At 42.1% G+C, this 15,259-nt stretch overlaps 1 protein-coding gene across 7 annotated transcripts in view; it reads right to left on the minus strand.

Annotated features, from left to right (window-relative positions):
• LOC135522465 (plectin-like) overlaps positions 1 to 15,259 on the minus strand; it is a 208,850-nt gene that overhangs the window by 137,438 nt on the left and 56,153 nt on the right. The window lies entirely within an intron of this gene.

A 15,259-nucleotide genomic window follows, 5' to 3' on the forward strand; every position in this document is an offset into this window, starting at 1 on the left:
GCTGCAGACTAGTAATTATACGTCTAAGATTTGCTCTTATTCTGTAGTGATCGATAGTCTCAGAGTTTAACCATTTCCAGCCATGTAGCCAAAATTACAGCTGTATGGTCTCCGTGGCCTATAGAATTGTAGCCATTCCAATGTGGGGACAACGTCCCGGCCTTCTCTGACTTGTCATTTGGTAGAGATGTAGTTTAAACCATTTTACATGAAGCGTCAGCTGCATGTTTTCTAGTCGAATGTGAATTTCATCAGGAGTGGGTTTTATACACTTCAGAGAAAAGGGCGGTCCATGACGGGGTGTGGCCACTGACTAGTTAATCTTTTTATGAAAATCTTGTCACAAATAGTTTCATGTTTAATCATATAAGTTTCACAATATTTAGATATAAACCTGACAGCTGGGAAATGTACACTTTAAGGCATACAGTTATGTGTGTTTCCTGTCCTTCATGAGGTCACCAAATGAAACACACTCGTCATGACTGTCCCTTAAGTGTCCACGGACATCTCCCACATTCTCAAAAGTAGAAATATTGTTGAGTTCTCCCATTTTGGGGATTAGGAATTTTGAACTAAGACAAGTGCTTTGTTCTGGTAGACTCTTTCCCTCAAAACTGCATGGCAGTTTCTACCAGGTATTTATGACCTGTCGTAAAGTCATAAATCTGTGGAGAGAGGGGGGGCTATGATCCTGCCCCCAGGGCACGTCATGACAACTATTAGGCTATATCCTCACATTATAAAACACAGCAATGCGCATACGGCAGTAGGCTGGCTATAAGTGCAAATGTTCCAAAATGCAATTAGCAGGAAAACACCGTTCTCAAAGGCACACAGCAAATGTGAGTGATTTCATATGACAGAGATTTAAATATCCTTTCGAACTTTTGAAAGAGGGAAGATCTAAAGATGGACTATTAATGACTAGGATCAAAAGTCATATTATAAATTCTCAGACAACCCAAAGATTCCATGATGCCCTTCCAGACTCCCTCAGCCTACCCAAGGACGTCAGAGGACAAAAATCAGTTAACCACCTAACTGAGGAACTCAATTTAACCTTGCGCAATACCCTAGATGCAGTTGCACCCCTAAAAACGAAAAATATTTGTCATAAGAAACTAGCTCCCTGGTATACAGAAAATATCCGAGGTCTGAAGCAAGCTTCCAGAAAATTGGAACGGAAATGCGCCACACCAAACTGAAAGTCTTCCGACTAGCTTGGAAAGACAGTACCGTGCAGAATCGAAGAACGCTCACTACTGCTCGATCATCCTATTTTTTTTTTCAACTTAATTGAGGAAAAAAAGAACAATCAAAAATGTATTATTGATACTGTGGCAAAGCTAACTAAAAAGCAGCATTCCCCAAGAGGATGGCTTTCACTTCAGCAGTAATAAATTCATTAACTTCTTTGAAGAAAAGATCATGATCATTAGAAAGCAAATTACGGACTCCTCTTTAAATCTGTATATTCCTCCAAAGCTCAGTTGTGCTGAGTCTACACAACTCTGCCAGGACCTAGGATCAAGGGAGACACTCAAGTGTTTTAGTACTATATCTCTTGACACAATGATGAAAATAATCAAATCAAATCAAATTTGTCACATACACATGGTTAGCAGATGTTAATGCGAGTGTAGTGAAATGCTTGTGCTTCTAGTTCCAACAATGCAGTAATAACCAACGAGTAATCTAGCTAACAATTCTCAAAACTACTACCTTATACACATAAGTGTAAAGGGATAAAGAATATGTACATAAAGATATATGAATGAGTGATGGTACAGAGCGGCATAGGCAAGATGCAGTAGATGGTATTGAGTACAGTATATACATATGAGATGAGTATGTAAACAAAGTGGGATAGTTTAAAGTGGCTAGTGATACATGTATTACATAAAGATGCAGTAGATGATATAGAGTACAGTATATACGTATACATATTAGATAAATAATGTAGGGTATGTAAACATTATATTAAGTAGCATTGTTTAAAGTGGTTAGTGATATATTTTACATCAATTCCCATATGTTCCCATTATTAAAGTGGCTGGGGTTGAGTCAGTGTGTTGGCAGCAGCCACTCAATGTTAGTGGTGGCTGTTCAACAGTCTGATGGCCTTGAGATAGAAGCTGTTTTTCAGTCTCTCGGTCCCAGCTTTGATGCACCTGTACTGACCTCGCCTTCTGGGCGGGGTGAACAGGCAGTGGCTCAGGTGGTTGTTGTCCTTGATGATCTTTATGGCTTTCCTGTGACATCGGGTGGTGTAGGTGTCCTGGAGGGCAGGTAGTTTGCCCCCGGTGATGCGTTATGCAGACCTCACTACCCTCTTCGAGAGCCTTACGGTTGTGGGTGGAGCAGTTGCCGTACTAGGCGGTGATACAGCTTGACAGGATGCTCTCGATTGTGCATCTGTAGAAGTTTGTGAGTGCTTTTGGTGACAAGCCGAATTTCTTCAGCCTCCTGAGGTTGAAGAGGCGCTGCTGCGCCTTCTTCACGATGCTGTCTGTGTGGGTGGACCAATTCAGTTTGTCTGTGATGTGTACGCCGAGGAACTTAAAACTTACTACCCTCTCCACTACTGTTCCATCGATATGGATAGGGGGGTGTTCCCTCTGCTGTTTCTTGAAGTCCACAATCATCTCCTTAGTTTTGTTGACGTTGAGTGTGAGGTTATTTTCCTGACACCACACTCCGAGGGCCCTCACCTCCTCCCTGTAGGCCGTCTCGTCGTTGTTGGTAATCAAGCCTACCACTGTTGTGTCGTCCGCAAACTTGATGATTGAGTTGGAGGCGTGCGTGGCCACGCAGTCGTGGGTGAACAGGGAGTATAGGAGAGGGCTCAGAACACACCCTTGTGGGGCCCAAGTGTTGAGGATCAGCGGGGTGGAGATGTTGTTACATACCCTCGCCACCTGGGGGCGGCCCGTCAGGAAGTCCAGTACCCAGTTGCACAGGGCGGGGTCGAGACCCAGGGTCTCGAGCTTGATGACGAGGGTGGAGGGTACTATGGTGCTGAATGCTGAGCTGTAGTCAATGAACAGCATTCTCACATAGGTATTCCTCTTGTCCAGATGGGTTAGGGCAGTGTGCAGTGTGGTTGAGATTGCATCGTCTGTGGACCTATTTGGGCGGTATGCAAATTGGATTGGGTCTAGGGTGTCAGGTAGGGTGGAGGTGATATGGTCCTTGACTAGTCTCTCAAAGCACTTCATGATGACGGAAGTGAGTGTTACGGGGCGGTAGTCGTTTAGCTCAGTTACCTTAGATTTATTGGGAACAGGAACAATGATGGCCCTCTTGAAGCATGTGTGAACAGTAAACTGGGATAGGGATTGATTGAATATGTCCGTAAACACACCAGCCAGCTGGTCTGCCCATGCTCTGAGGGCGCAGCTGGGCCCGTCTGGGCCTGCAGCCTTGCGAGGGTTAACACGTTTAAATGTTTTACTCACCTCGGCTGCAGTGAAGGAGAGTACGCATGTTTTGGTTGCGGGCCGTGTCAGTGGCACTGTATTGTCCTCAAAGCGGGCAAAAAAGTTATTTAGTCTGCCTGGGAGCAAGGCATCCTGGTCCGTGACTGGGCTGGTTTTCTTTTTGTAATCCGTGATTGACTGTAGACCCTGCCACATACCTCTTGTGTCTGAGCCGTTGAATTGCGATTCTACTTTGTCTCTATACTGACGCTTAGCTTGTTTGATTGCCTTGCGGAGGGAATAGCTACACTGTTTGTATTCGGTCATGTTTCCGGTCACCTTGTACTGATTAAAAGCAGTGGTTCGCACTTTCAGTTTCACGCGAATGCTGCCATCAATCCACGGTTTCTGGTTTGGGAATGTTTTAATTGTTGCTATGGGAACGACATCTTCAACGCACGTTCTAATGAACTCGCTCACCGAATCAGCGTATTCATCAATGTCTAAACCATCAAGCTGCATACTGGACCCTATTCCAACTAAACTACTGAAAGTGCTGCTTCCTGTGCTTGGCCCTCCTATGTTGAACATAATAAACGGCTCTCTATCCACCGGATGTGTACCAAACTCACTAAATGTGGCAGTAATAAAGCCTCTCTTGAAAAAGCCAAACCTTGACCCAGAAAATATAAAAAACTATCGGCCTAAATCGAATATTCCACTTCTCTCAATTTTGGTTTTGTTTTAGTTTTAGACCCCATCATAGCACTGAGACTGCACTTGTGAAGGTGGTAAATTACCTTTTAATGGCGCCAAACCGAGGCTCTGCATCTGTCCTCGTGCTCCTAGACCTTAGTGCTGCTTTTGATACCATCGATCACCACATTCTTCTGTAGAGATTGGAAACCCAAATTGGTCTCCTCGGACAAATTCTGACCTGGTTTAGATCTTATGTGTCAGAAAGATATCAGTTTGTCTCTGTGGAATGGCTTGTCCTCTGACAAATCAACAGTCAATTTCGGTGTTCATCAAGGTTCTGTTTTAGGACCAAGATTGATTTCACTATACTTTTTACCTCTTGGGTATGTAATTGGAAAAACATAATGTTAACTTTAGCTGCTATGCGGAGGACACACAGCTGTACATTTCAATGAAACATGGTGAAGCCCCAAAATTGCCCTCGCTGGAAGCCTGTCTTTCAGACATATGGTAGTGGATGGCTGCAAACTTTCTACTTTTAAACTCGGACAAAACAGAGATGCTTGTTCTAGGTCCCAAGAAACAAAGAGATTTTCTGTTGAATCTGACAATTAATCTTGATGGTTGTACAGTCGTCTCAAATAAAGCTGTGAAGGACCTCGGCATTACTCTGGACCCTGATCTCTCTTTTGACAAACATATCAAGACTGTTTCAAGGACAGCTTTTTTCCATCTACGTAACATTGCAAAAATCAGACATTTTCTGTCCAAAAATTATGCTGAAAAATTAATCCATGCTTTTGTTACTTCTCGGTTAGACTACTGCAATGCTCTACTTTCCGGCTACCCGGATAAAGCACTAAATAAACTTCAGTTAGTGCTAAATACGGCTGCTAGAATCCTTATTAGAACCAAATAATTTGATCATATTACTCCACTGCTAGCCTCCCTACACTGGCTTCCTGTTAAGGAAAGGGCTGATTTCAAGGTTTTACTGTTAACCTACAAAGCATTACATGGGTTTGCTCCTACCTATCTTTCCGGTTTGGTCCTGCCGTACATACCTACACGTATGCTACGGTCACAAGACGCAGGCCTCCTAATTGTCAATAGAATTCTTAAGCAAACAGCTGGAGGCAGGGCTTTCTCCATTTTTAGGGAATGGTCTGCCTACCCATGTGACAGACGCAGACTCGGTCTCAACCTTTAAGTCTTTATTGAAGACTCATCTCTTCAGTAGGTCCAAGGATTGAGTGTAGTCTGGCCCAGGAGTGTGAAGGTGAACAGAAAGGCACTGGAGCAACGAACCGCCCTTGCTGTCTCTGCCTGGCCGGTTCCCCTCTCTCCACTGGGATTCTCTGCCTCTAACCCTATTACAGGGGCTGAGTCACTGGTTACTGGTGCTCTTCAATGCCATCCCTAGGAGGGGTGCGTCACTTGAATCGGTTGAGTTACTGACGTGGTCTTCCTGTCTGGGTTGCCCCCCCCCCCGGGTTGTGGCGTGGTGGAGATCTTTGTGGGCTATACTCGGCCTTGTCTCAGGATGGTAAGTTGGTGGTTGAAGATATCCCTCTAGTGGTGTGGGGGCAGTGCTTTGGCAAAGTGGGTGGGGTTATATTCTGCCTGTTTGTCCCTATCTGGGGTTATCATCGGATAGGGCCACAGTTTCTCCTGACCCCTCCTGTCTCAGCCTCCAGTATTTATACTGCAGTAGTTTATGTGTCTAGTTTATGTGGCTAGGGTCAGTCTGTTATATCTGGAGTATTTCTCCTGTCTTATCCGGTGTCCTGTGTGAATTTAAGTATGCTCTCTCTAATTCTCTCTTTCTCTCTTTCTTTCTCTCTCTCTGAAGACTTGAGCCCTAGGACCATGCCTCAGGACTACCTGGCATGATGACTGTTCTGTTCAACTGTTCTGCCTGCAGCAGACATAAAGTAGTGGAGCCCTGACCTGTTCACTGTGATTACTATTATTTGACCATGCTGGTCATTTATGAACATTTGAACATCTTGGCCATGTTCTGTTATAATCTCCACCCGGCACAGCCAGAAGAGGACTGGCCACCCCTCATAGCCTAGTTCCTGTCTAGGTTTCTTCCTAGGTTTTGGTTTTGGAGTTTTTCCTAGCCAACGTGCTTCTACACCTGCATTGCTTGCTGTTTGGGGTTTTAGGCTGGGTTTCTGTACAGCACTTTGATATATCAGCTGATGTACGAAGGGCTATATATATATATTTGATTTGATTGTCTTTGGATGCTGGACAACAAAAGATAGTTGAGAACATGAGATAAATACTGGTTTCAATGGCATATGAGGAAGAGTTTATAAAATAATTCTGTTAACATTCCTATGGTCAGAACACGGTAAAAGAAAAATGATGTTTTTCTCCAGGTTTTAAACAATTCCGTTTACGGTTAAGTAAAGTAGTCATAACCTCTGTTCAGATAGCAAGGTGGGTGGGGTTGCAGTGTGCAACAGGCACTGGCCTTTCTCTCCTATCGGAACGAACAGTGCATCGAGTATGTCTAACGAAGCCTTTCGATGTTAATATTAATCTTATATTATGTTTGTCAAACATGACAGGGGTTAAGCCTCAATGTTTCGTTAAAGTGGAACTGACAGTGCTTTAACTTCTTATGGGCAGGTGGGACGGCCAACATCCTGTGAAATTGCAGAGCGCGAAATTCAAACTACATAATTATCAATATTTAACTTTCATAAAATCACAAGTGTAATACATCAAAATAAAGCTTAACTTTTTGTTAATCCATCCGCTGTGTCAGATTTCAAAAAGGCTTTACGGCGAAAGCACACCATGCAATTATCTGAGGACAGTGTTCCGCATACAAAACCATGAAAAACATATTTCAACCAGGCAAGTGTGACACGAAAGTCAGAAATAGCACTCCAAAAGGTCCCGGTTACATCACAAATTGTCCTTTTGTTTGATAAAGTCCTTCTTTATATCCATAAAAACTCAGTTAACTGGGGCGCTTCAGTCAATAATTCACCCAGTTTCCCTCCATCAAAATGCATACAAAATGAATCCCAAACGTTACTTATAAACTTTTCCAAACAAGTCAAACAACGTTTATAATCAAGTGGTAGGCTGAATTGTTTTTGGGGGGGATGGTTTGTCCTCGGGTTTCGCCTGCCATATCAATTCTGCTATACTCACAGACATTATTTTAACAGTTGTAGAAACTTTAGATTGTTTTCTATCCAAATCTACCAATTATTTTCATATCCTAGCTTCTAGGCCTGAGTGACAGGCAGTTTACTTTGGGCACTCTTTTCAATTAATCAATATCTTGTGCAAAAATGGACGAATGTAACTAAGGCTGGGAATGTCAATACAATCAAACGAGCAAGGGCAATGATCACGTCAGTCATAACGTCGCTGATAGGCTAGCGTATCTATTTATGTAGCAAGCTAAAAACACAGAGCCTAACATTAGCTAGAGATGCAGGTGTCATTTGGATAGCTAGCAAGAACTTGAACAACTGTTATCCAATTGTCATATCTCTTGAGTTCACAAATTCACTCTGGCTATCTACTCCGATTTCAGAGCACTCTCATCATGTTAATATAAGTCATGATATTAGGAAAAGTGTTTATTTATTATCTGTAGCTGGCTTGGCTGACTAGCCACTTTGGTAGCTACTGGCTGGCTCGCTAGCTGAGACCGAAGAGATGAAATAACGTTTTTCTGACAGAAGCACATATCTTCTGACAGTGGCACAGCGGCCCCCTGTGAAAGGAAGCTGAACATTACTACAATTTGACATTTAACCTGGTTAAAAATGGGCAATATTGAGGTGGAAGAACTGACAAAATGAAATGAATCATAGAGGCTGTTATGGGATTTTTATGAAGAATGACTAAATTATGTATACATTCAGATTAGAATTATAACGAAACAGAATACTACTCTGTTACTGTATGAATGTATTAATCTTATTATAATCATAATACTGAATATAAGGAGTGTAGTTTTAGTCAAGAATTAGAACAAGGACTTGTGTTCCTTACAGGACATTCTGTCCCTACCCAGGGAGGGGAGAGACCTTGGGCTTGTAGTAGATTGTTTAACAGGTGGCAGACAATGTGAGAAGGCTTGTGAACTATATTGCAATTGTATCTGAGAGGAGGAGGGACATTTATGACGAAATGTGAGGTATATAAACCAATGTACATGGTATTATGACCAGAGCTCTCGGGAATAAACGCTACTGATTAATTTTGAGGCTGATCTTTGTCTATGTTATGCAAATAAGAACGTTACAAATTCTTAGAAACGGACAAAGTGTTTTGCTTTGTTATAATTTAATTGGTTAACGAACATATAGGAATTAAATAACTTATTCCATTCCACAGGTAAATATGCTTGGCTCATGTCTGTAATTTCCATATAGGCTTTGTAACTATTTGTAAAAAAAAAAAATACAAATAAATAAAAAACATTACATTTGTGAAATTATTTCAGAGCTTTTATTTGTATTACTCATTTTATTCACTTAGCTGCCCACTGGGCATTTCAGTTTAAGTTACCTTTCAGTTAAGTTACGTTGAACCAATGTGGAATAGACGTTGAATTGACATCTGTGCCCGGTGGGTACTTACTTATTCTATTCTTGTTGCATTGTCGAGAGGTTAACCTACAAGTAAGCATTTGATTGCGCTGTGTACTCCATGTATATCAGGGAAAGGGGAGGTCAGCCAGAAAGAGAGGGGAAAATATGGCCAGTTTTGTGGTTAGATTGTAGGTGAACAAAACATTGAAAATACTGGTAACTGACAAAATAAAGGAAACACCAACATGGTCTCTTAATAGAGCGTTGGGTCACGAGAGACGCCAGAACAGCTTCAATGCGCCACCATTCTTCATTGAGAAATACCATCATTTGGTGTTTTGTTGATGGTGGTGGAAGACGCTGTCTCAGGCTCCGCTCCAGAATCTCCAATAAGTGTTCAACTGGGTTGAGATCTGGTGGCTGAGACACACACACCAACTATGCTACTTTGAGACTCCTCTTTCCAAGTCACTGAGTTCTCTTCTTCTAGCCAAAGTAGTCAAAACAATGGTCAACTTTATACATGACCCTTAGCATTATGGGATGGTAATTGCTTAATTAATTTAGGATCCTCACCTGTGTGGAAGCGCCTGCTTTCAAAATACTTTGTATCCCTAATTTACTACATATCCCCCCATTATTTTGACAGTTACTTGTATATAGTTATGTGTCTTCAAATGTTGTGTAATTTTACAATCTCATATTAGTTGGTAGAACTGACTAAATAAATCATAAAGGTATTATTCCATTCTACAGGTAAAATGTGTTGGTTCTCATGTCTCTTTATATTGATATAGCCTAGGGGCTATATAGCTTCTTATCTGTCATGTTTGGAGTTGTGTTGCTCGGTTATGCAGACACTTTTCTTTACAGTTGAGTTGCCCTGGTCATGTCAGTATACAGTAACTTTAAAATGCAACTGCACCTAAAATACAACTTATCATTTAAAAAACAGCCTATGTGGCATCGATATGAGTCCGAAACATTTATTATAGTGTAAAAATGGACTATAAAGTGTAAATAGGATCATTTGTCCCAAAAATATTGTGAGAGTTTTGTGAGACTTGTGGTCGTGACTGCATCACAACATAAATTAAGGTTGGGTTTGTTTCAATCCTGCCCACATTCCCACAGCTGGCAGCACACAAGTAATATACAAATATTGAAAGCATTTCATGAGAAATATTGTCTCATTTACATTGCATCATTTATTGACGGTCCCTAACTAGCCCCTGAGGCTATCCAAAGTAAAAGTCAAGTCGCACACCAGCTGGCTGAAGCCAATTGTTGAAATAATTTGGCTAACTATTCCCACCTGCGAACACACACACACACACACACATCAAACCACACCCCGAAACCAACTCATTTGAATTCAGTAATGGCTACTAGCATTTCTTAAATTAACCAAATCTAAAAGCGAGGCCAAATTAGGAAGTACAGTCACCCTATAAATATGCTTGCTATCTTGCAAATTCGGCAAGGAGGAGGACAGATGAGAACAGCAGGCTAGTGGAACACTTGGTAGGGAAGAGAATGATTTCAGTGACCCAGACACAGGCTCAAAACAAGTTAAGCTACCCCAGTATCTCCCTGACTGTTTTAGACTACAAAACTAAAAAGAGACACACCAGAATATGATAAGTCAGTTAAGAGCAAATCCTTATTTTCAATGACAGTCTAGGAACAGTGTGTTAACTGCCTTGTTCAGGGGCAGAATGACAGATTTGTACCTTGCCAGCTCAGGGATTTGAACTTGCAACCTTTAAGGTTACTAGTCCAACGCTACGCTGTCGCCCCAATATGATGGAGATAGAGACCAGAAGAACAGAAGAGGACAGACAAAGAAGACCGTAACATACAAGAACCTGAGACAGCAACAGACAAGACACATAGAAAGTGACAGAAGAGGGCAAACAGAGGTGTGTTGAGCTGCTCTGTGGATCCTAATGTCAGTCGGGTTACTCTGTTTGTCTCATTGGACAGGTCAGAGCCTATGTTTGAAGTTGTTGAGTGGTACGGAGGTTTTTGGCAATACATCTACAGTGCATGTTCCAGGGTAGAGACCCACAGTAGCTACTGTAATTGAGTACTGGCAACGTCTGTTGTGGCAGGTGGGAAGGTGTAAGTTACTTGAAAAATATCAAAACTCCCAAATGTTCTGATCTGTCAATGATGCCCCCAGAACCTCTGCTGGCTTTGGGCTTTGGGCCCCAATATCTGCAAATTCTAGAAACACCCCTGCCGGAATCTTTGATAATTTAGGTAATTAACAGGTCATCTATGGCAATCCATGGTAATTTTAGTAAATTATACCTGAATACCTTAAAAATAATGTATTAATATATGGTATATATGTTTTAATCTGTGTCCATATTGTCCATGACTTTCTAGTGAATAGACCATATGGTTCAAGACAAAATAACCTACTTAATTTAAAAAAAGAATCTAAATCAAATATAATAATAATATAATAAATATTATTTTCAATTAACTCTTCCAACTATTGTCTTTTTTCACAACTGCCACCAGTTTGGCCGTAAAGCATATATAAAGCAAATAAAGCACATATACAGTACCAGTCAAAAGTTTGGACACACCCACTCATTCAAGGGTTTTGCTTTATATGTACTGTTTTCTACAATGTAGAATAATAGTGAAGACATCAAAACTATGAAATAACACATATGGAATCATGTAGTAACCAAAAAAAAAGTGTTAAACAAATGTCTTGGCGAGAGAATGCCAGCTTTATGAGGTAGTCAACTGGAATGCATTTCAATTAACAGTGCCTTGTTAAAAAGTTCATTTGTGGAATTTATTTCCTTCTTAATGCGTTTGAGCCAATCAGTTGTGTTGTGACAAGGTAGGGGTGGTAATACAGAAGATAGCCCTATTTGGTAAAAGACCAAGTCCATATTATGGCAAGAACAGCTCAAATAAGCAAAGAGAAACGACAGTCCATCATAACTTTAATACATGAAGGTCAGTCAATACAGAAATTTTCAAGAACTTAGAAAGTTTCTCCAAGTGCAGTCACAAAAACCATCAAGCGCTTTGATGAAACTGACTCTCATGAGGACCGCCACAGGAAAGGAAGACCCAGAGTTACCTCTACTGCAGAGGATATGTTCATTGGAGTTACCAGCCTCATAAATTGCAGCCCAAGTAAATGCTTCACAGAGTTCAAGTAACAGACACATCAACATCAACTGTTCATAGGAGACTGTGTTCTGCAGCAATACGCCATCCCATCTGGTTTGCACTTAGTGGGACTATCATACGTTTTTCAACAGGACAATGACCTAACACACCTCCAGGTTGTGTAAGGGCTATTTGACTAAGAAGGAGAGTGATGGATTGCTGCATCAGATGACCTGGCCTCCAAAATCACCCGACCTCAACCCAAATTGAGATGGTTTGGGATGAGTTGGACCGCAGAGTGAAGGAAAAGCAGCCAACAAGTCTTCAGCATATGTGGGAACACCTTCAAGACTGTTGGAAAAGCATTCCAGGTGAAGCTGGTTAAGAGAATGCCAAGAGTGTGCAAAGCTGTCATCAAGTCAAAGGGTGGCTACTTTGAGGAATCTAACATATAAAATATAGTTTGATTTGTTTAACACTTTTTTGGTTACTAAATGATTCCATGTGTTATTTCATAGTTTTGATGTCTTCACTATTATTCTACAATGTAGGAAATAGTAAAAATTAGTAAAAATAGCTGTTCACTGTGTGTGAGAGGTTCAGAGTGTGCCTAGGCTAGTTGAAGGATGTGCAGAGACACTATTTTGCTTAACTTAGGGTAAAGGCAAGATTGACTATTTTTTATTGATGCTATTTTTGATATATACAGGATATTTCCTGGAGTCAAACCTGATTTACTGTATGTTTTTTTCCCCTAATAGACCAATGCTTTGAGCAGAATATGAACCTTGTTCTTTTTAACCTATTAACAGTAATCTTCTCCATAACGTCTTCTTGACACATACAGTAGATGGGAGGTGAAGTACACACACATGTCGTTGGAACATTTCCTGTGTAATCAGAGGTGTTTCCTTTCGACAGCAACACCCTTCGTTCAGTGTGTGCGCGTGTGTGCGTGCGTTCACGCATTTCAATTGTGTTTGGGTCTCACCAGCTCTCTGCTCAGCTGCATTGCAATGGTTTAATGGACTGAGTTTTGACAGTTTAAAATCGAAAATCTATCCCATACCGCTGAAGGCTCTTTTATTTCAGAGATTCACAGCCTATCAAATAGTCGAGTGGCACATCCAGCACATGAGCGGATCGTCCTTCCTCAAGCAAATGCTTAGCCTCGCAGTCCACTGCTCACTTGGTATTTACCCGGAAATGTGGGGAGTTTCTTTAGACCGTCCAAAGCATCAATACACTATTTTAGGTTCCAAGATACCCTGGCATTTTTAAACACATACAAAGGCATCATCGCTCATTGGTAGAGTCTAAATATTCTACAATATAATATGACAGCATCAGATTTAGACTAGAGGGAGAAGACGAGAGGGAGAAGCTGGATATTCTCCCCCTCTTCCCCAGGCCAGCCATAAAGCTAATATTCATCATACAGTACGGTGCAGAGCTATATATTTAGATGGCTCTAGTACATTGGGCTAGAGCCATCTAAATGGACTACAGTGGGTTTATATGGCTGTAGATCTCCATCAGGAAGTCCAGCTCAGACTGAAATCGATAGGCGGTTCCGGAGTGCTGATATATGAGAGGCTGCTGGTTTGGTGATGAAGGTGGGGGATGAGATTAACCACCCATCTAGGAGCCACTTCCTGGCAACACACCCTCTTACAGCACTCACTGATGCACATATTATATACAATGTAACATACAAACACACACACACACACCAATGCACTCATGCAGGCACACTCAAAACGCAGTAAACACACACAAAAACACAAGTAGGCTTAAGACTGATCAAGATCACGTGTCACTAATTTGTTCAGTATCTCTATCCCAGTGCTGAAAGAGAACTAGCCTAATGACCACTTCTCCCTGCCTCTTCACCAGGACTCTGCCAATTCCTCCATCTGACCGATGGGCATTGATGACAAGGCGTCATCTAAAACGTATCAGTAGGCCTTGCCCATATGTAGCACCACGGCGAGACCCAATGTGTTCTATTAGCATGCCAGTGTTAACAGGCGACACTAGGGACGGGGCGCCAGAGAGAGCGAGTGACATGTCTGTAATTATACAGAGCGATTGATCCTGCACCGATGAACACCGTGGCTGGGAGGAGTGCTTGAGCCAGACTAAGACAGGAGTCAAAGTCTATTGCCCCCTCAAGACAGTCTTCCCATGGGTGTGGGAGAACTGCATTTGTGTCAGCGTGAGGTTGGTGGATTTACTGTATCCTCACTCAACTCAATTAAGATCACACGCACATGTGCACACACACACACAAACACCTTGCCTTTGCTCTCACACCCCCTGGTGAAATGTCATCTCAGCTCTGCTGGCCGGGTAGCAGGGTCAAGGAGTGCCCGTCATGACATCATTAGGTCACACCACTGTCTGGTGCTCCACAGGATTATTACTGAATGACATCATCTTTCACACACACACACACACACACACACACACACACACACACACACACACACACACACACACACACACACACACACACACACACACGTGGCAAACAAGCAAGTCAGTACCGTGGACAACATCATCCTCATCGTCATCCTCATCAAAACACTCATCATTTAGGCTATAGCCATGCTAATTGTCCCACAGTTGTCCCTATTCAAAATAATACAAATAAATGGTGACAGATAGTTGTAGGTCGACATACTTAGCATTGTTTTGCTGATGAAATCACATGTCTGTCGTCACATCATGACAACAGAAACTGTAATGGGGAAGCATTCTTTAGAAGACAAGACCTGGTTACTCCAGCATGTTTACATAGACCTAAAGAAAAGACAATACAAGTCTCTAAATGGTTAGCCGTAGTAGTACTAACTGCCGGAAAGCTGCAAGTCAGATTTGCCTGATGGGTTTGCATGGGAAATGTGAGGTGGAGATGCTAGCGCTACCATGACACCCGTCAGCACACAACTACACACTAACTCCTCTAGGACTGCAGGTGTCCGTCAGGTGACAGGTCAGTCGAAGCAAATGCATTGTAGCATTTCTATACAAACAATGCAGACTTAAGAGACACAAACAGACACTCCTTTCCCTGTATGTCTTCTCGTCCATCTTTTCTCTCTCGCTCGCTCTCTCACACACACACACACACACACACACACACACACACACACACACACACACACACACACACACACACACACACACACACACACACACACACACACACACACACACACACACGCACACACACACACACACACACACACACACACACACACACACACACACACACACACACACTCCCTCTCTTTCTCTCTCTGAAACACACATGCAGGACCTCAGTATAAATGTCTGAGCTGGGAGATATTCTCCCATAACTCCCCCCACTGCTCTGAAAACAATGCCATTGCCGGACGCCCCTCCCTCCCAGAC

Source organism: Oncorhynchus masou, chromosome 30, assembly GCF_036934945.1.
Source record: "Oncorhynchus masou masou isolate Uvic2021 chromosome 30, UVic_Omas_1.1, whole genome shotgun sequence".
Taxonomy (NCBI): domain Eukaryota; kingdom Metazoa; phylum Chordata; class Actinopteri; order Salmoniformes; family Salmonidae; genus Oncorhynchus; species Oncorhynchus masou.